Source organism: Papaver somniferum, chromosome 4 (assembly GCF_003573695.1).
Source record: "Papaver somniferum cultivar HN1 chromosome 4, ASM357369v1, whole genome shotgun sequence".
Taxonomy (NCBI): Eukaryota; Viridiplantae; Streptophyta; class Magnoliopsida; order Ranunculales; family Papaveraceae; genus Papaver; species Papaver somniferum.
In genome coordinates, this window is record NC_039361.1 from 86958823 (window position 1) to 86983566 (window position 24744).

Consider the following 24744-nt stretch of genomic DNA (forward strand, 5'->3'; position numbering starts at 1 on the left):
GAGCATCAAATCTTATCGATGAAGAAGAAGTCAATGGACTCCCCATTTGTTGAAAAGATAAGGCGTTTCCGCCCATCCTCGAACTTCAACCAACCTCAATTCAACGAATTTTTTGACAGAAAGAATGGAAATCCAATGGAGCATGTCCAACGATTTCAAGCCTCAATGAGTTTGTGGGGGTACAACGACGAACTACTCTACAGAACCTTTCCAATAACCTTGACGGGAAAGGCTCTAACTTGGTTCTCACAATGAGAGACAAATTCGATTACGAATTTCAGAATGTCGTCGGATGCGTTTTTCGAGAAATACAAGATTAACCTCAGAAGCAAAAAGGAATTAACCATTTATTCCTCTTGCAGGTTGAGCCTGGCGAGAGTCTTTTTGACTTCAATAGGAGGTTTCGTCAGGAAGTTAATGAAGTTGGAAAGGTTGACGAGGGGTTTGTAATAGAAGCCTACACAAATACATTGGATTACGATGAGTTTGAAATTTACAACTCATTAACAGTTCAACCAGTCGGAAACCTTAAAGAGCTGTATGACAGGGATGATAGTATGGGAAAGCTGAGAAGAAAAAGAAAGCAAAGTTGTCATGGACAACAAAAACGTCTGGAGCTGAGGGACACGCGAAAATGAAGCAGCAATGAGATGGCAGTACCAAAAGAAAGAGCCATGAAGGTCATGCGAGAAAAACAAGAAACGACGAAGATTCTCATAAGACTCAAGAAAAGCAAAAAGTGGAGTTTCCCAAACTGAATATTGGACTTGGTGAACTTTTTAAGAAGATTAAAGACTCGCTACCCATTATGAAACCATTACCGATGGAAACAAGGGATAAGAGAGTAAGAATAAATATTGTGCTCAACACCAAGATCATAGGCAAAATACAGATGCTTGTTGTACGCTCGCAGCAGAAGTCCAAATGATGATTGAAGAAGGAAAGCTGCAACAATACATGAAGAAGAATCCAATACAGGTCAACTCACTGGTCAACAAACTAGATCTACGAGAGATCAGAGTAAGCCACGCAAGAGTCAATTCAACTTCGAGAAAGGCTCAGGAAAATGCTACACGATTGAAGTTGTGTCATATTAATGATTGGCGAATATCGAACAAGGTCGACTATGCCAATCTGATTGGTAACAAGACTTTAGAAGAGGGAAAGACTGGGATATCTTTTTCGGATGCTGACCTTACTAGATTTATCAACCACATAATGATGCGATCGTGATTTTAGCTCTCATTGGAATGTACAAGGTACGTCGAGTTCTAGTCGATACGGGAAGTTCAATTAGCGTCATATTCTCGGGAGCATACTCTTCAATGAGTCTGAATGAGAGCCAAGTTGAAGTAGATAATAACCCTATTATCGGATTTAGTGGTGAATAGATGACAGCAATGGGGAGAATTAATCTACCTACGGTGGTGGGAAGAAGGACGGTTATGCAGTATTTCACGTTGCTAGATTACTGTGCACCCTACAATGCTATCTTAGGACGTGATTGGATTCACACAATGGGGGCGGTAACTTCCATTGTCCACTAGTATTTGAAATTCATTACTCCAGCAGGAGTGATGAAAGTTAGAAGCGATCATGTGGCATCCATAAATGTCACGAAAGCGCAATGGGGGAGTATAGAAAGTCCGAACTAAAGAGATCGGAAATACTCCAAGTTAAAAAGAAAATTTAGCAATCACAGTGCTTCCCGACCTCTTATCAAGTAAGAGGAAAGGAAGGACCACCAACAATTGAGGAGTTGGTAAAAGTACAAATTGGGGATCAAAAGGAGCAAACAACTTTCATCAGAGAAGAATTACCCTTAGGCAAAAGTGAAAGCTTGATTACCCTATTGACGAATAATAGAGATGTCTTCGCTTGGAGCCTCAGAGACATGCCAGGTATTGATCCTGGCATCGCGTGCCATCGGTTGAATATTAGTGAAGGATTTAAACCAGTAAGACAAAAGCCGCGAAAGATGGATCCAGAACGGAAGGCAAAGGTAGTTGAGGAGATTGACAGGATGTTAGAGGCCAGGATCATAAAACCTGTTAGATATCCGAAGTGGTTAGCAAATATTATAGCAGTTCCAAAGAAAAACGGTAAAATCAGGGTATGTGTCGATTTTACAAACTTGAATAAGGCATGCCCAAGCGATCCTTATCCAATGCCCAGGATTGTTGATTTAGTAGATGCCACCTCGGGTTTCGGAAGATCGTCATTTATGGACTGTTATTCTGGATATAATCAAATTCCGTTATTCAAGGAGGATCAAGAACATAAGACTTTCATAACATACAAAGGGATATATTATTACCTCGTCATGCCTTTTGGATTGAAAAACGCAGGGAAGACTTATCAGCGTCTTTTCGATGAAATGTTCAAAGATATGATTGGGAAAACCATGGAAGTTTACATCGACGATATGGTGGTAAATCCAAAAAGAATGAATCTCACCTTATGGACTTGAAAATAACCTTCAACCGACAAAATGGAATGAAGCTAAATCCCGCGAAATATTCTTTCGGACTCACGTCTGGGAAGTTTCTTGGGTACATGATGACCCAGAAATAGAGATGGAAACGAAAAAGATACCTGATTATAAGCCCAGAGCCATCTAGCTAGTGAGGGAAGGATATAATATATCTATATCCTGATTCATCTGGGGGTGTCTTTGCTATTAAATATCTCTACAGATAATGGGGGCGTCTAAAGTGTCGCCAAGCATGCAACCAAAGGAAACTTGTTTAAAGAAGTCGAAAAATAGAAGACATCTTTTTCAGTATCAATTCAAGTAATGGGGGCGGCTAGGGTTGGACGAACGAACGCCTTGGGAGGTAAATCCTCACTAGTTTGTTACATTATAAATCGAATTTATAATCACATATGAGAACACTTTTTGCATGTATTTATTAAAGAAATACATGCAATATTTTTATATAAAAGAGAAAGACAAAGGTGAAGTATTTTTATTATTAAGGAAATTGTTGCGATGTCTTTCTAATAAAGAGAAAGGAGAAAACGAGGTGTTACAATATAATTAAGCTGAAGCTAAAATGGAGCGAAAGGAGTGAAGGAAAAATATTAAAAAACACATATGGAGGAAATACTTGGAATCTACAATGGGAGAACAACAAGATTCTGGTTCGTCCAAGTCTCTTAGAGTTTCTATATCCTTTGCAGACATGGTTAAAGGTAAACAAACGCTGAATCCTACTATTATTGATATTGGCAGTCTGCCAAACCCTATTTTTCATGATGATAAACCCTTTATGGAACTTCCGTTAGATTTTTTTCAAGAAGGGTGTGCGGCCTGGAACTTCAGTCTCATTGGAAGATTGGATTTTAGGGTTTCAAAGTTTACTGATGTTACAAGATCCTTGGAAAATCAATGGAGTTTCGGCGCAGGTAGGGTAAAGTTGACGCCTATAAATAAGGGTTTCTTTATTATCAAGTTTTCATCAGAAGAGGACAAACTAAAAGTCCGTGAGAAAATTTGGAAAATCAATCAACATGAGTTACAACTTTAATATTGGTTTCCATGGTTTGATCCGGAAAAAGAAAGTTCTTCTTATGCTGCTGTTTGGGTTAATTTTCCTGGTTTGTATGTAGAGCTATGGACGGAAAAAGTTTTGTTATCACTTGGAAAAAAATATAGACACTCCCATTATGGTAGATAAGAAGACTTTGAATCATGAGTATGGGTGTTATGCAGCTATTTTGGTTAATATTGATTTTGCGAAGAAAATTCCAGATTCCATTCATGTAACAGTGGGTGGCAGAAGTTTTGATCAGTTTGTTCACCTACAAAAGATTACCAAGTTTTGTTCTTGTTGCAAAATTGCCAGTCAGGTTGAAACTGATTGTAGAAAGAAGAGTAAGAAGAATACTGTGAAGAATGTTCAAAAGTGGCAGCGAAAAACTAAAGCTTTGGAAAGTGCTGATGGTGTTATTGCCCATGCAACTCATGCAAATCAAGGAAAAGATGATGAGGCGGATAAGAATAATACTCCTCCTAAAGTTGGTACAAGTGATGGGCAGCATCAAACTAGTGTTGGTGATGCGAACCAATTGGAAATGGAGTTTCGTGAAGCTCTTATAAAGCTTATTAGGTGCAAAAATGCTATTACTGAACAAAAGGCTATTGATGTACGTAAGGGTGCTACATACTTGTCTATTTCTGGTACGGAAAAGGAAGGCAAGATTGCCCAGGACGTGACCAAGCCAATTATTAAGTCTGTATCCAGTATGGATTCCGTGTCTAAAGATGATCAGTCAGTGACCAAGTCTGGTAAGGAAAAGGAAACTACTTCCGTGTCTAAACCAAATATAAGGTCCGTGATAGTGCAAAACTCTTATTTGGCTGGTCAGTACGTTAGTAAGAATTCAGATATTGTTGCTGGCACTTCTACTACAAGGTCCGTGACTATGCAAAACTCTGATTTTGAGGGAAAGTCCGGGGCCATGCAAAATTCTGATCTGGTATCCATGTCCAAGGCTGAACTTAGCAAGGATTTGGTTTTAACTTCTAAAGATGGATGGACTCTAGTGAAGGGCAGGTCCGTGGGAATTTCAACAAATGATTGGACACAAGTTAAAGGTAAGGGTACCAAAATTTCGTTACTCCTTTAACTGATGAGTTTCTCTGTTCTTCTGAGTTTGTTTGCCAAAACAAATATGATTCTCTAGGCTTAGAATTGGGTTTTAGAGATGATATTGAGGAAGTTATACAAAGTGATACTGAAAATTTAGAAGATGGAGATAAGCAAGGTAATTCTGTTTTGGATGCGACAACTATGGCGGCTGAAGTTAAGAGCTTAAAAGAATGGGGTACGCTTGTGGATGATAATAAAAACAAGAATAGCAAGGTTTCGGAGCCTACAGATTCAGTTGGGACTTCAACTAAATTTGTTTGGACTAACAAGGAAACACAACTCGGGCTGGAGGATATTGTTTTTGATATGAATAATATTTTGACTAAAGAGGAACTTGAAGAGGCAAGCAACATTCAGAATAATGATGTGCGTGCTAATTTTATTCGAAATCCAGTCTTTAGACAAGATTATTTCAAGGGAAAAAATGAGATAAAGGATAGAATGTCAACTCAGAAAACAGCTCCAATGGAGGTTTCAAATCTAGACACGCAAATTCAAAAGGAGTATGATAGAATTTTGAAGGAGTAAAGAGAAGTTTTTTTGCAAGCCAGAGCACTTTTGGCTGATTTGGAGGCTTCTCCGGATATGGTTAATAATCGACTGGCTTTTCAAGCTAAAAATGGCAAGTCTCTTGGGCTTAATAAGCCTAAGAATGTAAATGTTAATAATAAGCAAGCTCTAACTCCAATTAAGCTAGTTCCAGGTAATTCTACTTCTACTTCTGATGAGGAGGAAGAAGAAGAATTATTGGATGGTATTCAAGTCACTGGTATTGAAGTTACATGCGTTATGGATGCTATTTTTTCCAAGACCAAGAAGAAAGGAGGAATGAGAGGGAGTGCTAAACGCAAATAGAGTATTCTTTTTTTTTTTTTTTTTATCATTGATTATTTTGGTTATTAGCCTTTTGGTTATTTTAGTTTGTTATTTTTAAAACCCTTTTGGTTTATGGGGTGGGGGGCTTTAGAGTCCCCTTTTGTAATTACTTGTAATTACGTTTTTTTCTTAATAAACTATTGGACTTAGCAAAAAAAAAAAAAAACTTGGGATGCTTTTCTAATATAGAGAAAGACAAAAACAAAGTGTTTTGATTATCAAGAAAGAAAATGTATGACAAAAAGCTAATGACAGTCAACCTGTACACCAGAGATTGTCGTAAATTCATTATTCGCAGACACAAGAGCGTTGAGCCGGAAAATTCAAAGCCATTACGACAGCATATGGGTAATCAATGTGCCTAGCAAGATACGGGAGTAGCATGTATTCGAGTGAGAGTCAAATTCCTATCAATCATGGCGGTAATGACTATTTGACAGGTGCGAAGCATATCGTCGATGTCACACCAACATGTAGGTCATTTATTAGCTAAAGGAAGAGCAAGAGGACATAACATGCCGATCTGTTTGGCGTTTGGTTAATTATCATATGGAGTTATAAGTACATTATTGGTACTTTGAACGTGCTTGGTGATTGAAGAACAATGGCTTGTGAAATGGTTAAGTACATTTTTGGTGCTTCGAATTATTAAGCCGACCATGGGGAAAATCGACACAACAAGTTGGACAAGGCAAGGAAAGGTTATCCGATAAATGACATAGTGCGAATTTAAATGAGCCGCGAAGGTTAGTTATTTTGATTTTCTTAATCCATCAACAAGTTGAGAATTAAGAGGGGGCGATGTTTGTACTCTATTAAAAAAGTGTACATGCGTGTCGCACAAGCTATTTGATATCGATAAAATACGGTTTGTCAAAGAAACCCATTAGGTTTATTATAGAAACCCATCGGTTTGTTAAAGACACCCGTGGGTTTATTGAGGAAACCCACATGGCTTATTATAGAAGCCCGGTTCGGTTTATTGGGGAAACCCACATGCCTTATTATAGAAGCTCAGTTGGTTTATTATGGAAACCCGTGGGTTTATTGAGAAAACCCACATGGCTTACTATAGAAGCCCGGTTCGATTTATTGTGGAAACCCGTGGGTTTATTGAGGAAACCCACATGGCTTATTATAGAAGCCCAGTTGGTTTATTATGGAAACCCGTGGGTTTATTGAGGAAATCCACGTGGCTTATTATAGAAGCCCGGTTCGGTTTATTGTAGAAACCAAGGGCTTAATATAGAAGCCCAGTCTAGATTATAGAAGCCCAAATGACTTATTTTAGAAGTCATTTTGAGATATACACAAATCTTGAAGAGATAAATATGGATCTTTCAAGATGGATTAAAATGTTGTGGGGATATACACAAATCTTGAGAAGATAATAAGGATCTTCCTAGATGTACTCAAATCCTATGAAAATAGACAAAGATCTTCTAGGATATACTTATTTTGAAGATAGACAAGGATCTTCCAAGATAAACTCAAACCTTGACAAGATATATAAGGATCTTTCAATATAGATAAGAATCTTTAAGGATAAGTACAAATCTTGATAGTTATTCTAGATAACTACAAATTTAGGGTTATTGTGGAACTAGATTAGGGTTTTAGGCCTATATATAGAGGCTAAAATCCAACTCAAAAGGGATACAATTTATATTCCTTTTCTCCACAACTACTTGCTTAGAACTCTTTATTGATTTTAACATCGGAGTGTCTTTGCAGGTACCCCCTCTAATTTTTATCATCAATTCATTGGAGAAGATAATCAACGGGACGATTTGATCATCATACACACATCTCGAAGATTGTTGGGGTAATTAATTTTGCGCCAACATCTTTTGGCGCCGACTAAGGGGAATACGAGCAAAGATCGTGTTCTCTGAGTGAAAGAAGTTTTTCCCAAACGGCTTTGGAAACTAGGGTTTCGAAATCCTTGTAATCAGAAAATGTTGCAGAAAGTTCTGAACTTTTTCATAAACGTTTTGATCAAAGTTGCAGAAGATCTAGAAAGTTGCAGAAAGTTCTGAAGGTCGCGATCCAGAAAAGTTGCAGAAAGTTCTGAACGTCGCGATCCAGAAGGTTGCATAAAGTTCTGAACGTCGCAATCCAGAAAGTTGTGGTTGCAGAAAGTTCTGAACGTCGCGATCCAGAAAGGTACAGAAAAGTTCAGAACGTCGCGATCCAGAAAAGTTGCAGAAAGTTTTGTACGTCGCTATCCAGAAAGTTGCAGAAAGAAAAGTTTCAGAATCTTTGCATAAGAAAAGGTTGTTAAAAGCAAAATTAGGGTTTCGAAATCCTTGTAATCAGAAAATGTTGCAGAAAGTTCTGAACTTTTTCAGAAACGTTTTGATCAAAGTTGCAAAAGATCTAGAAAGTTGCAGAAAGTTCTGAAGGTCGCGATCCAGAAAGTTGCAGAAAGTTCTGAACGTCGCGATCCAGAAGGTTGCATAAAGTTCTGAACGTCGCGACCCAGAAAGTTGTGGTTGCAGAAAGTTTTGAACGTCGCGATCCAGAAAAGTACAGAAAAGTTCAGAACGTCGCGATCCAGAAAAGTTGCAGAAAGTTTTGAACGTCGCTATCTAGAAAGTTACAGAAAGAAAAGTTTCAGAATCTTTGCATAAGAAAAGGTTGTTAAAAGCAAAATTAACAAAGAAAGAGAAACGTATGGACTCTTCAGGAGCAAATCGACTTGAAATGGACGTTGATGCACCTACCGAAAATCCTTCAGGTCAACATGCCAACAATCGAACTCTAAGTAGCGTTGTCGTCCAAACTAACCAAGACGAAAGGGACGGAAGGGAAACATTTGTTTCATCAACAACATCGGTTGCTCGTTCTTTAAGATCCGCTCCAAGTCCCTGAGGAAACAATATTTTGATACGTATATCACATCCCCAGATCAATACTGAAAGCCTCAATCATCAAAGAGGGATACAAAGTCAACACCCAAGCATCCAAGAGCTTCGTCAAGAGGACATTGCTAATAGAGGTGTGCGAAATACCTCACATAATGCGCAACTTAACAATCCACTAGTTGTGCCAGGTAACAATCCACAAGTCGCGCAAGTTAATAACCGACAAGTGGCTCCTATCGACTTGACGCTACGTGAGCGTTTCCGGGAGCTGGAAAGAGATAACAAACGACTCAAAATCGCATTGGAGAAAAGAAAGGAGCTTGAAGAAGCAACTATCCTGTATTCCGGAAGTGATAGGTCGAATAGTCATAACCATCGAGAATCGGGCTTCCCTCGTAGAAGGGACGAAGTTCTTGATGATTTTCAGCTCAACTGAAATGACGCAAGAAGAAGAGAGGAGGTCAGGAATGATTATCAAAGTCGCGATCACCATAATGACGGCTATTATGATCGTTATATGCCCGATGATGATTATTACTATAGGTCGAGCAAGATAGGCGAACAAGACCAAGTCACAAGACACATAGACAAAGGGATGATCATATCAATGATGATCACTCAAAGCGGTCTAATCGTGATAAAGACCATTCTAAAAGGAGAACGGATCCTTTCAGGAATGAGCGGATTCGCAAAGAAACTGAAGGAGACTCGGTGAGAGGTGAAGAACTCAGCAAAAAAAGGCTTAGTGAAATGATTGAAGAATTGTTATCCCAAAAGCAATCCAAAGATAAAGAGCATCAAATCTTATCGATGAAGAAGTCAATGAACTCCCCATTTGTTGAAAAGATAAGGCGTTTCCGCCCACCCTCGAACTTCAACCAACCTCAATTCAAGGAATTTTTGAACGGAAGGAATGGAAACCCAGTGGAGCATGTCCAACGATTTCAAGCCTCAATGAGTTTGTGAGGGTACAACGACGAACTACTCTGCAGAACCTTTCTAATAACCTTAATGGGAAATGCTCTAACTTGGTTCTCACAATTAGAGTCGAATTCGATTAAGATCTTCAGAATGCTGCCGGATGCATTTTTCGATCAATACAAGATTAACCTCAGAAGCAAAAAAGGAAGCAACCATTTATTCCTCTTGCAGGTTGAGCCTGGCGATAGTCTTTTTGACTTTAATAGGAGGTTTTGTCAGGAAGTTAATGAAGTTGAAAAGGTTGACGAGGGGTTTGTAATAGAAACGAACACAAATGCATTGGATTACGATGAGTTTGGAATTTACAACTCAGTAACAGTTCAACCAGTCGGAACCCTCAAAGAGCTATATGACAGGATGAGAGGTATGCGAAAGCTGAGAAGGAAAAGAAAGCAAAGTTGTCACGGACAACAAAAAGGTCCGGAGCTGAGGGACACGCGAAACCGAAGCAACAATTCGATGGCACTACCAAAAAAAAAAGCCATGAATTAAGATTGTCGATTGTTGGTTCCCTCTTATATGCCAGATGAGCTGATATTAGAATTCAGACCAGTATCTCAATCCATTAGGTCATAGGTTCATCTTGGCAGTGACCTTCAGACAGATATGAGAAACACCGATCACTTTTCAACATTCACAAACATCTACCTCTATATCCATCTTCTTAATCTATTCATGTGTGATTGTGGTTAGTTATATTCCGAGTATTGTGGTTTGTTCGACTTTCTAAGTAGAGCTGTATTTACTTATATATTAATTTGGAGTGAATCAAGGTACCTCCTTCTGTAATCATTTTGGATTCGTTCATAAATTTTTTCACAGGTAGTTGGAATTTGGAGTAAAAGGTTTTGTAGGTACACCTCTTGTACACCTTCACGAGACTAAAACTCGTCCACTAGGGAAACTTAGGGGTTCAAAGGCTTGTTATACGTGCTAAGTGTGACCGTAACCTCGACGACACGGAGTTGTATGTATGTTTTAGAATTAATTTAGTTTGATTTGCTCGAGGACTAGCAAAGTTTAAGTGTGGGGGAATTTGATAGGTGTCTAAAACACCTTAATATTTATCTATTATTTATGCTTTCTTTTCTAAGTTTTATTGTAAATTATGTATCTTATGTTTGCTTTCGAGTGTTTAGGGGTTTTGGAATTATTTAGATCAAAAGAAGGAGAAAAGAACATGGATGCGTTAAATTGGAGGGAAATTATTTCTCACTATTTGCTTTTATTTCTTCATCTTTGTCTGAAAAAGCATGTCAGCCTTAGTGATGCAAATTGTGTCTGAAAAGCATGGCAACTTTAGTGATGTATAGAAATTGAAGGAAAGAAGTGGATTTGAGAAATAAAAGACGTCTACTGTTGGTGAAAGAATTCAAAGAAGAGCAAAAGCACCATACTAATAAACTGGAGATCAAGGACGTTGGTGGCAGAAAACCAGAAGATGACGTTGATTTTCAACAACTATGCATTCACGGCCCAAGGCAATACAACCACATACCATGTGGCCTGCAAGCAGCTGGGTAGGAAGATTACGTCATGGGCTTGTCACTGGTTACGTGTTTCTACACAAGAATGCCGCACATGTGCAACTTAAGAGGAGAAAAATTAGGTCTATAAGCAGAAAGGGATCGAGTCTTCATCATTTCAAAGCAGCAATGCTTCAAAAAAAAAAAAAAATTCAAAGCAGCAGATGCTACATTTCTGTTTGCCGTTTGCCGGAGATCGAGCTGTGGGGTTTGTGGCTGTTCAGCAGAGGTTGAGAGCAATGAAGAAATACAGGGCATTGCAGGTTCAGATCGATGGTTTTGTTGGTGATTTGGACCAGAAACATGGAAGAACTGAAGCTGTTGCTGGCCTAATTTGTGTGGATGATTAATGTGGGTTTGCAGAGGAATTCAACAGAAACAAGAACAAGGAGAAGACGTTGTGCTTTGGTGGTTCTGTGGCCTGAGATTTGGGGCTGAATTGTGTTCGATTTGGAGCTGATTTTGCTTGGAAGAATTGGGTATGAGCTGAATTCGTTAATGAAGAACTTAGCAAGGGGCGGTAGAATTGATTCAAGATTGTGGTGTTTGTTGTGACTAATTTAGTAGGATTTGAAGCCGTAAAAATCAGTTGAATGGATGAGAAACTGAATTGTTTTGGTGTTTGATGCATAGTATGGCCCTGGCTTGCTTTGGGTTTGAATATGCATGGAAATGGAGAGTACAGAGGATGATTCCTTGAGTGATGACAACACCACCAGGTTATGCACACAACGTGTTCAGGTAATTGCCTGAATGAACTTCTTCACCACTTCAAGCTCTAGTTTAGTCTGTGTTTCCAGGGGTTGTGCTCAAACTCAGTTGAGAAGATAGCAAGGGGAAGGCAAAGTGGTTTGTTGATTTCTGGCAGTAAAATTAGTCAAGGTTGCTGTCGATCTAGCCATGAATCTAGTGGCCGTTCATCATGGTCGAGATCTTTATGTGAAGCTGAGAAGAAGAGGGAAGAATGGAGGAATATGCTGGAGTTTTGAACCAGGAAAGATGATGACGCTAATGTTGATAATAAGAACTGAATTGCAATGTGTTTGAATGCTTGAACTACTGTAGTTTGTGTTGGATGTGAAACTTTGGCAGTGTATAGGGCCTTGAGTTGAGCATTATTGGGAAGCTGGTTGTGTTGCTGCCACCATTGATTCTTTTAACTGAATGGAGTGATTGGTGGACTGTTTTGCAGGGGAATATGTGTCTTAGAAAAGGTCTGAAATACAGCTGGAAGTAAGTGGTCTGTGGATGTTGAACTGGAAGTTGTATGAACATTAGAAGTGGCTTGAGTTTGCGATGGATATGGTGGAGTTCTGAGGCTGTATTACTGCAAGAAAACTGTAAAGAACTGGAGCTGTTCAAAGGGTTAATCTGCCAAGGGTTCAACTGAAGTATATGTTGCCGTGTCTGAGTTTACAATGTGCCGAGAAAACGGTCTGAGGACCTGACGTTGCTGACCGTTCAAGTATGACTGTATTGGTGAAGATCTGGCTGACTATTTTACAAGGGCCTGGCAATGGCTAGGATCCATACTTAGAAGCCATACAGAATACGGAGTATTGGGTACACAGTCCATGTTTGTATGGATTTGGGTCTGTTAGGTTGCGATTTTACAGGGTAGAGAAGACATATAAAAGGAAGCGCAAGTTACAGCAGAAAACCTACCTTTCCATCACGAGAGAAATGGTGCAGCAACTGTTCACAGAAGTACTAAGAAGCTGAACCAGATCCTAGCTTCCAGGAGTAACACAGCAGCAACTCTGGTTTGCTGTCTTGGGGCGAATTCAAACGACTTTTAAGCTTTTGTTGAAGACAATTTGATTATGAGTAGCTAAACCTATTTTTGTTTAGGGGCGAATTCAAAGCCCGGAATTGAACTATAATTGATATGAAAAAACTTGTTCTCTTGCACTCGTTCTCGTTATTGTTCGATTTCTACCGTGCTAATAATGCTTATATATTGTTTCTTAATTGTTTTAAGTTCGAAATTAAATCATTGAGTCACAATTCTATTGCTAGTTTTGATTGTCTTCAACCCGTAATTGTCTAGAGAATTAAACACAAGTAGCAATATATGGGTATTGATGATGGGACTTTGTTAAGTACCCATATGTAGAAATTGACACTAGTAGGTAATTCATGCCTTTGAGTTTATCACTAGGAACAATCTTTTCTCACAAAACTTAGAGCACTTGTTTGAATTATACCTAGTAAGCGTACCTCTAGATAATTTGGATACGTAGAAACCGGTACTAATTATCTTAGGGTTGTTAGTAACAAGATAACGCGAAGAACGTGGTTATATATCAGTTAGGTTTACATTCCGTGGTCGAGAATGAATCCTTAATCAATCTCATCTCATATTTGAATACAATTTTCGGAATTTCTACAACAAAATCATCTTTGCTAAGAGTAATTCCGTAACAATTTTTGCTTAATACACTTCCCTTGGGACGATCTTGCTTTTATTATTCTACTTGCTAGTTTAAAGAGAAGTAAAAAATATTATTTGCGAGTTGACACCTCGTCAAAATTGGCGCCGCTGCCGGGGAGGTAGTGACCAGTTTGGTTGTTATTTTTATTCTTAGTTTATATTTTTGCTTTTGGTTATAATTTTAGTTTACTAAATCACTCTTTTAGAAATCTTATTTCAGATACCATTTCTCTGGTGAATGCTTAGAGAAGGCAAACCAAGTCCTATTGGTATACGTCTTCGACATGGCACTCTACTAAAAGACTTGATTCGAGCAGTGAATACTCCACTTCCTCCTAGTTCTTCACCAAGTGAATTCTCGGACTCGGACAAAGAGGAAGACAACACAATGGATGGTCGACCACCTGTTCCAAGGACACTCAAGGAGCTCACTTCTCCAAAGCTTGACCAGCAGCCTTTATGTATTCAGCTAAATGGAACCATTGAGTCGAAGCCGCAATTGATTCACTTGCTGACCAAATACAAAGGTTTAGCGGGAGAAGATCCTAATCGACACTTGCAATAATTCCATCATGTTGTGACTAGTTTGAAGCAAGCAACTGCAGACGCCAATATGGCTATGATGACAGCGTTTCCGTTCTCCCTTATAGATGCTGCAGGAGAATGGTTATTTTGCTTACCTCCTGGGAGTATAACCACATGGAATGGTATGAAGAAGTTATTCCTTGAGAAGTATTTTCTGACATCAAAAGCAGCTGTGATTCGTAAGGAGATTTGTGGTATTAGGCAAGTATCCGGAAAGACTCTCTATGGGTATTGGGAGCGGTACAAGAAACTTCTAGCTAGCTGTCCACACCATCAAATTAGCGATCAACTCGTTATTCAATACTTCTACGAGGGGTTGCTTTCTAATGAGAGAAATTTGATTGATGCCGCAAGTTGTGGTGCACTCACCAACAAGAACATTGCTAAAAGCTACAAGCTTGTTAGAGAACATGGCTGCAAACACTCAACAATTCTACACTCGAGATGAACCAATGCTAAGGAAAGTGAATGAAGTTGGTGATTCTTCACATTTGGAATATAGGATGGGTAACATGGAGAGGATGATGCAACAAATAGCAGCGGCTGTAATACCATCATACGCCGAAGAAGTTGAGCAAGCAAGTGTTATGTACCAAAATCGGCAAAGGCCAAGATATGACCCATATTCCAACACATATAATCCGGGTTGGCGTGATCATCCTAATTTCAGCTACGCCAACAAGCAAGATGCAGTTTCCAATCCGCCTTTCAATCAACAAGGTGGGTACCAATTCTTGCAAATGCCGCAAAAAGAAGCTCAAGGCATGAGTATAGATGACAAGCTGAATCTCATTCTCAACAGCAACAACTCTGGTTTGCTGCCTGGGTTTATTCTCAACTCTCTTTTCCTTTAAACGACTTTTTAGCTTTTGTTGAAGACAGTTTGATTATGAATAGCTAAACCCATTTTTGATTAGGGGCGATTTCAAAACCCGGAATATGAACTACAATTGATATGAAATAACTTGTTCTCTTGCATTTGTTTTCGTTATTGTTTGATTTCTACCGTGCTAATAATGCTTATGGATTGTTTCTTAATTGTTTTAGGTTCGAAATTAAATCATTGAGTCACAATTCTATTGCTAGTTTTGATTGTCTTCGACCCGTAATTGTCTAGAGAATTAAACACAAGTAGCAATATATGGGTATTGATGATGGGACTTTGTTAAGTACCCATATGTAGAAATTGACACTAGTAGGTAATTCATGCCTTTGAGTTTATCACTAGGAACAATCTTTTCTCACAAAACTTAGAGCACTTGTTTGAATCATACCTAGTAAGCGTACCTCTAAATAACTTGGATACGTAGAAACCGGTAGTCGAGCGCTTCCGTATCCGGTGAACTTAGGAGATAATAAGGGGATAGTTGAGCGTACTAATTATCTTAGGGTTGTTAGTAACAAGATAACGCGAAGAATGTGGTTATATATCAGTTAGGTTTATATTCCGTGGTCGAGAATGAATCCTTAATCAATCTCATCTCATATTTGAATACAATTTACAATTTTCGGAATTTCTACAACAAAATCATCTTTGCTAAGAGTAATTCCGTAACAACTTTTGCTTAATACACCACCCTTGGGACGATCCTGCTTTCATTATACTACTTGCTAGTGTAAAGAGAAGTAGAAAATATTATTTGCGAGTTAACACCCCATCACTAAAATGGAGCGAAAGGAGCGAAGAAAAAAATATTAAAGAACACATATGGAGGAAATACTTAGAATGTTTTTCTAATATAGAGAAAGACAAAAACGAAGAGTTTTGCTTATCAAGAAAGAAAATGTATGACAAAAAGCTAATGACAGTCAACCTGTACACTAGAGATTGTCGTACATTCATTATTCGCAGACACAAGAGCATTGAGTGGGCAAATTCATGGCCGTTACGGGAGCATATGGGCAATCAATGTGCCTAGTAAGATACGGGAGTAGCCTGCATTCGAGTGAGAGTCAAATTCTTATCGCTCATGGCGGTAGTGACTATTTGACAGGGTGCGAAGCATATCGTCGATGTCACACCAACACGTAGGTTATTTATTAGCTAAAGGAAGAGCAAAAGGACATAACATGCCGATCAGTTTGGCGTTTGGGTAATCATCATATGGAGTTTTAAGTACATTATTTGTACTTTGAACGTGTTTGGTGATTGAAGAACAATAGCTTGTGAGATGGTTAAGTACATTTTTGGTGCTTTGAATTAGTAAGTCGACCATGGGGAAAATTGACCCAACAAGCTGACCAAGGAAATGAAAGGTTATCCGATAAACGGCATAGGGCGAATTTTAACGAGCCGCGAAGGTTAGTTATTTTGATTTTCTTAATCCATCAACAAGTTGAGAATTAAGAGGGGGCGATGTTTGTACCCTATTAAAATAGTGTACATGCGTACCGCACAAGATATTTGATATCAGTAAAATACGGTTTGTCAAAGAAACCCATTAGGTTTATTATGGAAACCCATCGGTTTGTTAAAGAAACCCGTGGGTTTATTGAGGAAACTCATATGGATTATTATAGATGCCATGTTCGATTTATTGGGTAAACCCACATGGCCTATTATAGAAGCCTAGTTGGTTTATTATGGAAACCCGTGGGTTTATTCAGCAAACCCACATGGCTTATTATAGAAGCCCGGTTCGGTTTATTTTGGAAACCCGTGGGTATGTTGAGGAAACCCACATGGCCTATTATAGAAGCCCGATTGGTTTATTATGGAAACCCGTGGATTTACTGAAGAAACCCACATGGCTTATTATAGAAGTCGGTTCGGTTTATTGTGGAAACCCGTGAATTTATTGATGAAACCCACATGGCTTATTATAGAAGCCCGGTTGGTTTATTATGGAAACTCGTGGGTTTATTGAGGAAACCCACATGGCTTATTATAGAATCCCGGTTCGATTTATTGTAAACACCAAGGGTTTAATATAGAAGCCCAGTCTAGCTTATTATAGAAGCCCAAATGACTTATTTTAGAAGTCATTTTGAGATAGACACAAATCTTGGAAGATAGACAAGGATCTTCCAAGATAGTTACAAATCTTGAAGAGATAAATATGGATCTTTCAAGATGGATTCAAATGTTGTGGGGATATACATAGATCTTGAGAATATAATAAGGATCTTCCAAGATGTACTTAAATCCTATGAAGATAGACAAGGATCTTCCAAGATAAACTCAAATCTTCACAAGATATATAAGGATCTTTAAAGATAGACAAGAATCTTCAAGGATAAGTACAAATCTTGGTGGTTATTCGGATAACTACAAATCTAGGGTTATTATGGAACCATATTAGGTTTTTAGGCTTATATATAGAGGCTAAAATCCAATTCAAAAGGGACACATTTTCTATTTTTTTTCTCCACAACTACTTGCTTAGAACTCTTGTTGATTTTAGCATCGGAGTATCTTTGCAGGTACCCCCTAATTTTTATCATCAATTCATTGGAGAAAATAATCAACGGCGACGATTAGATCATCATACACACATCTCGAAGATTGTTGGGGTAATTAATTTTGCACCAACATTTACATTAAAATTCGTCGTCATCTTAACTTATAAATTTAGCAATTCTGGTGATACACTCTCTGCTAACCTGGAATATGTATCTTCACGAGATAAATTTTTGGGTTTCTTATTAGATCGATGGCAAATTTGTTTGATTAATGATTTTAGGGTTTATAGTTTGAATATCAAAGTTCAAACCGCTCGAGCAATTACGGTTACTGTCGACATGCACTATGCAGTAACTATTATGAATGATTTTGGTAACGAAATCAATCATATATGCAACTACAGGTGCATCAATTAATTTAGAGGCTTCCATTGGAATAAGAAATTAACACTGGAGACCATGGAATCGTTCTTCTATTATTTTGATATGTAACTGAGGCTAGGTTATTAAGGATATGATTGGTATTTAAAAATAATTTTTAGGTTGTCATTTTGTTTGACTTGGACAGGCTATGGACGAGAGTTTAACTAGATTTTTGTGGGAATTATATAAATGCCCCTTGTTTTTATGGGCATCAAAAATACCCTTAGCATCCGATAAATATACTCCTCTCCATCTACAAGCGCTCTCAGGTGTGTTATTGTTTTTTCCGCTTTCTATATTTACCCTCCCAGCAGATTAAATGAATTGTTCTTACGGTCCGCGAGTTATAACCCCAAAGGTGTCACTATCCATATACAAAAACTCCAACAAAACAAATTGTTCACAAAAATCCCATTTAATATAAATTGTCTATATTACTCCTCTAATTTAAATCACCCCAACAAAAACAAAAATCAACCACACTTTAATTCTTATTATATTGTCACCCCCAACAAGAAATAAACAACCACCAATAATCACCGCCGCCACCGATAACCACCTCCACCACCTCCGACCACCACCAACGCCACCTTCCGCCACCGCCGCCACCGACCACCGCCACTGACCACCGCCGCCACCTCCGACCACAACCTCCGCCGCGGCCACTGACCACTACCGCCGTCGCCGCCACCGATCACCACCACCACGCCGCCCGCCGACCACCACCGCCACCCGCCGCCACCACCGACCACCACCACCGACCACCACCGACCCGCCGCCGCCGCGCCGCCGCCACCGATACTGCGCAATTGCATCCACCACTGCCAGCCACCCTACCATCCAGCACCACCATTGTCGACCACCACCACCACCACCACCACCGATACTACGTAATTGCACCACCAATACCAGCCACCCTACCATCCAGCACCACCACTGTCGACCACCGCCGACCAAAACCAGCAGCACGACCGCCCACCACCACCACCACCCAAAAATACGATGAAACCAATTTTGGTTTCATCTTGGTTTCGTGAGAAATCACCTGCAAGAAATTTTTTAAGAGGTATTATACATCTTCATGGATAAAAATACATTGTTGAAATACGATGAAACCGATTTTGGTTTCATCATAAATAAGATGAAACCATAATTGGTTTGTGCGCTTCAACAGCAATACCACCAGTTATGTCTCAAGACCCATTACTCAGCTTCACCTGGTATATCTTCCATCTAGGTTTACAACAATTCCTCATTGTATTGCAGCACTTCATTGCACCTGCAACTACAAATTCACTTCAAATCCCATACCCACTGCATTACTGCCTTCCATTTCAGTTCAAGCTCATACCTGAACACCACAAATGCTCCATCTCAGGATCAGTTTGATCTTCAACTGGACCTGCAATATCCATATTAATTCAACCAGAGCAACACTAGTTCCTCCATGGTTTCTGATTATCACCAGCTGCAGTTCATAATCACCACCAACATAGGCATCTCAGTTCTTCTCTACACTCTCAACCTGCAACTGTACTTAAAAACCATTTTCAAGCATCAGCTCAAACCATTCTTCATAGAGAACCAACTCAAAGCCAACACCAGTACCACCTTCTCTATAATATTAACTTCTACTGCAACCGGAGCTTACTAGCAGCATCAAATGAAACTCGTCACAAGACCCTGTCACTGCAATAACCATATCAAACCCATCACTGCAATAACCATATCAACAATACCAGCAGCTACACTTGCACACTGTCAATCTGAAAGCAGCGGCAACAACATCTCCTAGCTGACTCTACTCAGCTCCACAATCCAATTCACCACCTGCAATTGCTTCCCATTTCAATTCTAGCCATCATTTTTCTCTATTAAACCTTCTTTTGGACCCTCTCCTTCACCTAATTTCAGAATCAGATTCCACTGTTTCCAGAACAGTTTCATGTTTCCCTTCTTCCTGTAGTAAAGAAGTTTCATCAACTTTATTCATCCCAAGAGCAGTCCTTAATGTCTCCATCTTTCTCTCAACATCACAACAACACAGATCCATGCTCTATACAGCAACATTACAGCAACACAGATCCATGCTCTATGCTACAACACATATTATCAACTTCCAGGACCACCATTGTCGACCACCGCCAACCACCACCGACTAAAACCAGCAACATCGCCAACACCCGCCGACGACCACCACCACTGACCAAAAATTAGATGAAACCAATTTTGGTTTCATCATAAATACGATGAAACCGATTATGGTTTCATCATAAATAAGATGAAACCATAATTGGTTTCATCAGAATTCATCAGTAGCTGCACTTCATTTAAGCTTCATTTCTTCTCTAGTTTACATCATCATCTGCTGTAACTCGGCTCTACTTTCATCCTCCGTCTATCCACAACAGCACCATCTGCTTCATTGACCATTTCAACTTAAAATCAGATCCCTCTTTTTAACTCATCAGAGATCCTTCTAATTTGACTAAATCGTCTGTTGGTTAAGGTACATTAAACGATAGCTTCATTAGTTAATCAAACTTAAGAAACTTCTGAAACTCGTGCTTGAAAAATATAGACCTACAGCTATTTTTCAGTCAGATAAGAATAAAAAGAGATAAGCAGATACAAGATAACTTTGTTTGTGTTTTAAGGATATGCAAGTAACTGGCTCTATTCTAGAGTATCAATATTCGTAACATACTGCGGGTTCCATTGATGTGCACCTCAGATACTTGAAACCTATGCCAACGTACACTGAGAATGCTAAAACATCTACCATTCATTAACTTGCGTGACCTAGACAAAATAAGAATCCTACAGTTTCCTCATAACTAAGACAATTACGAGATCACCAATTCTATATACTCAAACAGATGGATTAAAATAAAAAAGCAGGTTATATATACCTCAGTTCTTTCGTCACGCATCATATTAATGGAAACAACCTCAATAATATTTGCTAGCTAAGCTCCTACCATCCCCTCTGCCATACTAGCGACGGCCATATCTACATCTTCAGCATTGTCTGTCATCCTCTTCTTATTAGATTTCCACTGCTCCAGTTGAAGTTTATAATGTGCTTGAAGTTTATAATGTGCTTGAAGTTTAGATTTCCACTTCTCCAGCTGAACCATGGCAGCAACCACCATTTCCTTGTCATCTACAGCTCCACATTCCACACTGCGACACATAGCTTCTTAACCCATTCACAACTCCATAACCTCCACCTGCATCATTTCAGTTCACAAGCCAATGCCATTATCTTCTTTATCCTGCATACCAACCAACACAAGGCTTCAACTGGTTTAAATCCTACCAGCAATCCATGGCTTAACCTGCAATTCCAGTCCTTGCGCTAGAGCTAACACCACCAGACAACTGCACCTACATCTCTGCCATCAGACCACAGTAACAACAACAGCATCAACATTACATCTTCTTAAACACCAGTTCTCAACACAACTTGCACTTCTTATTCAATTCCTTCTCTTCACTTCCATGACCACCTCACTGAACTGTAGTACCACCAATCCATCGTCACCTGCAATTTCAATAGCAGCCGAGGCATCAATTCAGTCAACACACAACACCAAAAACTCCATTCATCTTCTTCTCATTCTTTTCTCATTTGAATATGCTCAGCAACAACATCTTGCGGCTCCAGAACCCATCTCAAATCGAATCGTAGTTTGCCAAGTTCATTAATGCATCATTTCGATCATCTACAGTTCCATTTCCGCTTAACTGATTTCATTATCACCAGCAGCCACAGCAGCTCATCTTCGATTTCTTCTCATCTCTGTTTCATAATTCCACCACCATCATTCTTCAGATCCATCCTCAACACCAGCGGCCTCATTCATTTCTCGAATTGACAGAAAATCCCTAATTTTTTCTTCAAGAGCACCAACACAAACCCTCAATTTCTCCAGATCCCCATTTCAGTTCATCCAAAACTCCACAACTGAATTCAACAGAAGCTAGCAGAACCCATCTTCACATCTTCTCAATCTAACTCAACTCTGAGTTTCAATTTCTGAATCAACCCCAGGCGAGATGCAGATCCAATTTCTTGCAATCTCAGATTCAACCCATCTTGAATCTTACCAAAGTCCATCATCTCTATCTTACCCTTTTCTCATCTCCCAATTCTCGATCTATTTCTCGATCAACAACAACGATATTTACTCTCAATTTCAGGTGATAAAACAGCGGCAACTGCTGCTTCTTCTTTTCTCAGTTTTAGGGAAATGAATAAGAGAAAACGTCTCTCGAATTCTTCATCTCTCGAGTCAGCGCCGTTCTTCTGGTGCAGTTCCATTGTTGCTGATGGTGATGATGGTGGTGGGAGAAGGAGACAGAAGAAAGAAGAAATCAGAGAAGAAGAAGAAGAAAAGGTCGAAGGGTATGTTTGGCTTTTTTAAAATTAACAAAAACTAAATTTACACATTATTATTTGGCTTGAGGTTTTTGTTCCGCTTTTATTTGAAACGATTTTTATTTATTAAAAATAATATGACCGGTTTTTTCTTATCACTAATTTATTCACCTAGGGGTTTTGTCACTAGTTTTGTTGTTCTTATTCTTTTATTTTGAGATTTAAATTTTCTCCTTCTTCCAATCCAACGACAGCCACCACCATTACCACCTCCGCCGCTGCAAATAGACTCAGAAACACCTCCACTAATCTCACCACCAGTTCTAGCACAATCTCCTAAATTTCCACCAAGTCCACCACCACCACGTCCTGGACAATCAATTTTGATTAACGAATCTACGAGAAACTAAATTCTCCAACCAAATCTAAAGCTCAGATCCATTTCCTTTTCAATTGGATTTGTCTTTAAGAACGCAAAATCGATGACAACAGTTAGTTATTCAAGATTTGCCCGCATCTATTTAAGAAGAGAAGATGAAAATCGTTATCTTTTATTGGATCTGAAAATTTAATTTTCCCAAACCAATAGAAGTTAATCACCATCAGATAATCTCAAACAATAGTCACCATCAACAGTAGACTCGAGAAACTTAGTGGTACAACTGTACATGTATTAATTTCTTTACTTCTCATTTTGAGTTTGAAGATTCGATTTTGTTTAAATATGATCAATATGGGATTTGGTTTTATAGTTATAAATCAATTTGGATTTTTTTTTGTTTGAATAAAACCATTTTTTTTTTTAAATTGGGTCTCTACCTGTATGTTGGATTTAGTAGTTGTATGTCGGTGTTGGAGCCGTGGTGTTGCAGGTGATGAGATTAGTGTAAGACGTTAGTGTTTTATAACACCTGCACCACATCCAAAACAAACTGCATCACCACCATTTAGAAAGAACTGTAGATGAAAGTAATTGGAGCTATAATTTGTCAATTTATATTTGTTTCAGGTTGGAAAGGCATGTGAACAGGGAGGAGGCAGAGATGATCAACCTTGCTGGCCTGATTTGTGAATGCAAAATACTGTGTTTCTAATTGTAGGTCTTGCCTGGTTCAATCTTGTTTAGTCATAATCATTACATATGTACTTGAATCAGAGATGCATCTGTGGTGCATTTGATGTTTCCTATTGAATGCTGTTAATTTATTGCACTGCCGGCTTGGCACTATTAGATACTTGTAGTATTCTTCAAGCTTTAGATCTATCAGTGCTCCTCAGGATGCTGTCAACTCGGTAATCTCACAGAGTATCTCTTGATTTCAAATGATAATTCTGGAAATACCATTTGAAATAGGTTACTATGGTTCCTTAGTTCAACATAATCCAGCATGGTCAAGTTCAGAATCTTGTACATTAGCCAAGATCTCATGGTGTATGGCATGATTAACACATTTACTGTTAACTCTAGAGAATATATTTTTTTCTTTCCTAAACACAGATGCTAATTTTTCTTCTTTGTATATGAAACAGGGGATGGGATGTCATTTATCCTTGCAATATATGTGTTCCAGTCCTCAGGACAAACTAGCAAGGTATAGTTCTTATCGTTCTTTTTAGTGGGTAGCACTAATAATTTTCCACCTTGAAAGATAGTAAATGGGCGTACAAATACTAGGGAGCAGCACTATTAAGGTTACATTCAAAGGGTGGACATTTGAACTTGACAGTTTTTTTTTCTCTATTGATTGCGACCACTTTTATTGTATCTTAATTGTTTTTCAGCATTTTATTTTATTCCTTTTTTTCTTCTCTGGATTATGTAATGTGCTATTAGGTTTAGATTTTTTTAATAAGATGAAGTTTCCTTCCAGGACAAGAAATGTTTGTTCATCTGATGTGCTATATTATCTAGTTGCTTTCTGATTTCAGTATTGTTATATTTCAAATTTCTTTGTGTGATTTATGTAAAGTGTTTTTTGGCAGGGTTGAGGTGTATTAGACGAACTTGTGGTGTAATGGTAACACACCTGGATCCACGTCAGAAGATGCGTGTTCGAATCACGTCAGGTTCACTAATTTTAGTACATCAATTTTACGGATCAAATTTGGTTGTTGACGCCAGATTTTGGGATCAACTTTGGTTGTTGACCCGTTCATTGGGACCACTTTTTTTTCTCTATTGATTGCGACCACTTTTATTGTATCTTAATTGTTTTTCAGCATTTTATTTTGTTCCTTTTTTTCTTCTCTGGATTATGTAATGTGCTATTAGGTTTAGATTTTTTTAATAAGATGAAGTTTCCTTCCAGGACAAGAAATGTTTGTTCATCTGGTGTGCTATATTATCTAGTTGCTTTCTGATTTCAGTATTGTTATATTTCAAATTTCTTTGTGTGATTTATGTAAAGTGTTTTTTGGCAGGGTTGAGGTGTATTAGAAGAACTTGTGGTGTAATGGTAACACACCTGGATCCACGTCAGAAGATGCGTGTTCGAATCACGTCAGGTTCACTAATTTTAGTACATCAATTTTACGGATCAAATTTGGTTGTTGACGCCAGATTTTGGGATCAACTTTGGTTGTTGACCCGTTCACTGAGATCAACTTCCAT

At 38.7% G+C, this 24744-nt stretch overlaps 1 long non-coding RNA gene across 2 annotated transcripts; it reads left to right on the plus strand.

Moving 5' to 3' along the window:
- The first annotated feature begins 22358 nt into the window (after positions 1 to 22358).
- LOC113276080 lies at positions 22359 to 24499 on the plus strand. Of its 2 annotated transcripts, none has more exons than XR_003323933.1 (4): positions 22359 to 22803; positions 23143 to 23229; positions 23664 to 23725; positions 24117 to 24499. It is a non-coding gene; the product is annotated as an uncharacterized LOC113276080 (long non-coding RNA). The 2 variants fall into 2 exon arrangements; XR_003323934.1 differs by having other exon boundaries at positions 22359 to 22789.
- Positions 24500 to 24744: the final 245 nt, after the last annotated feature.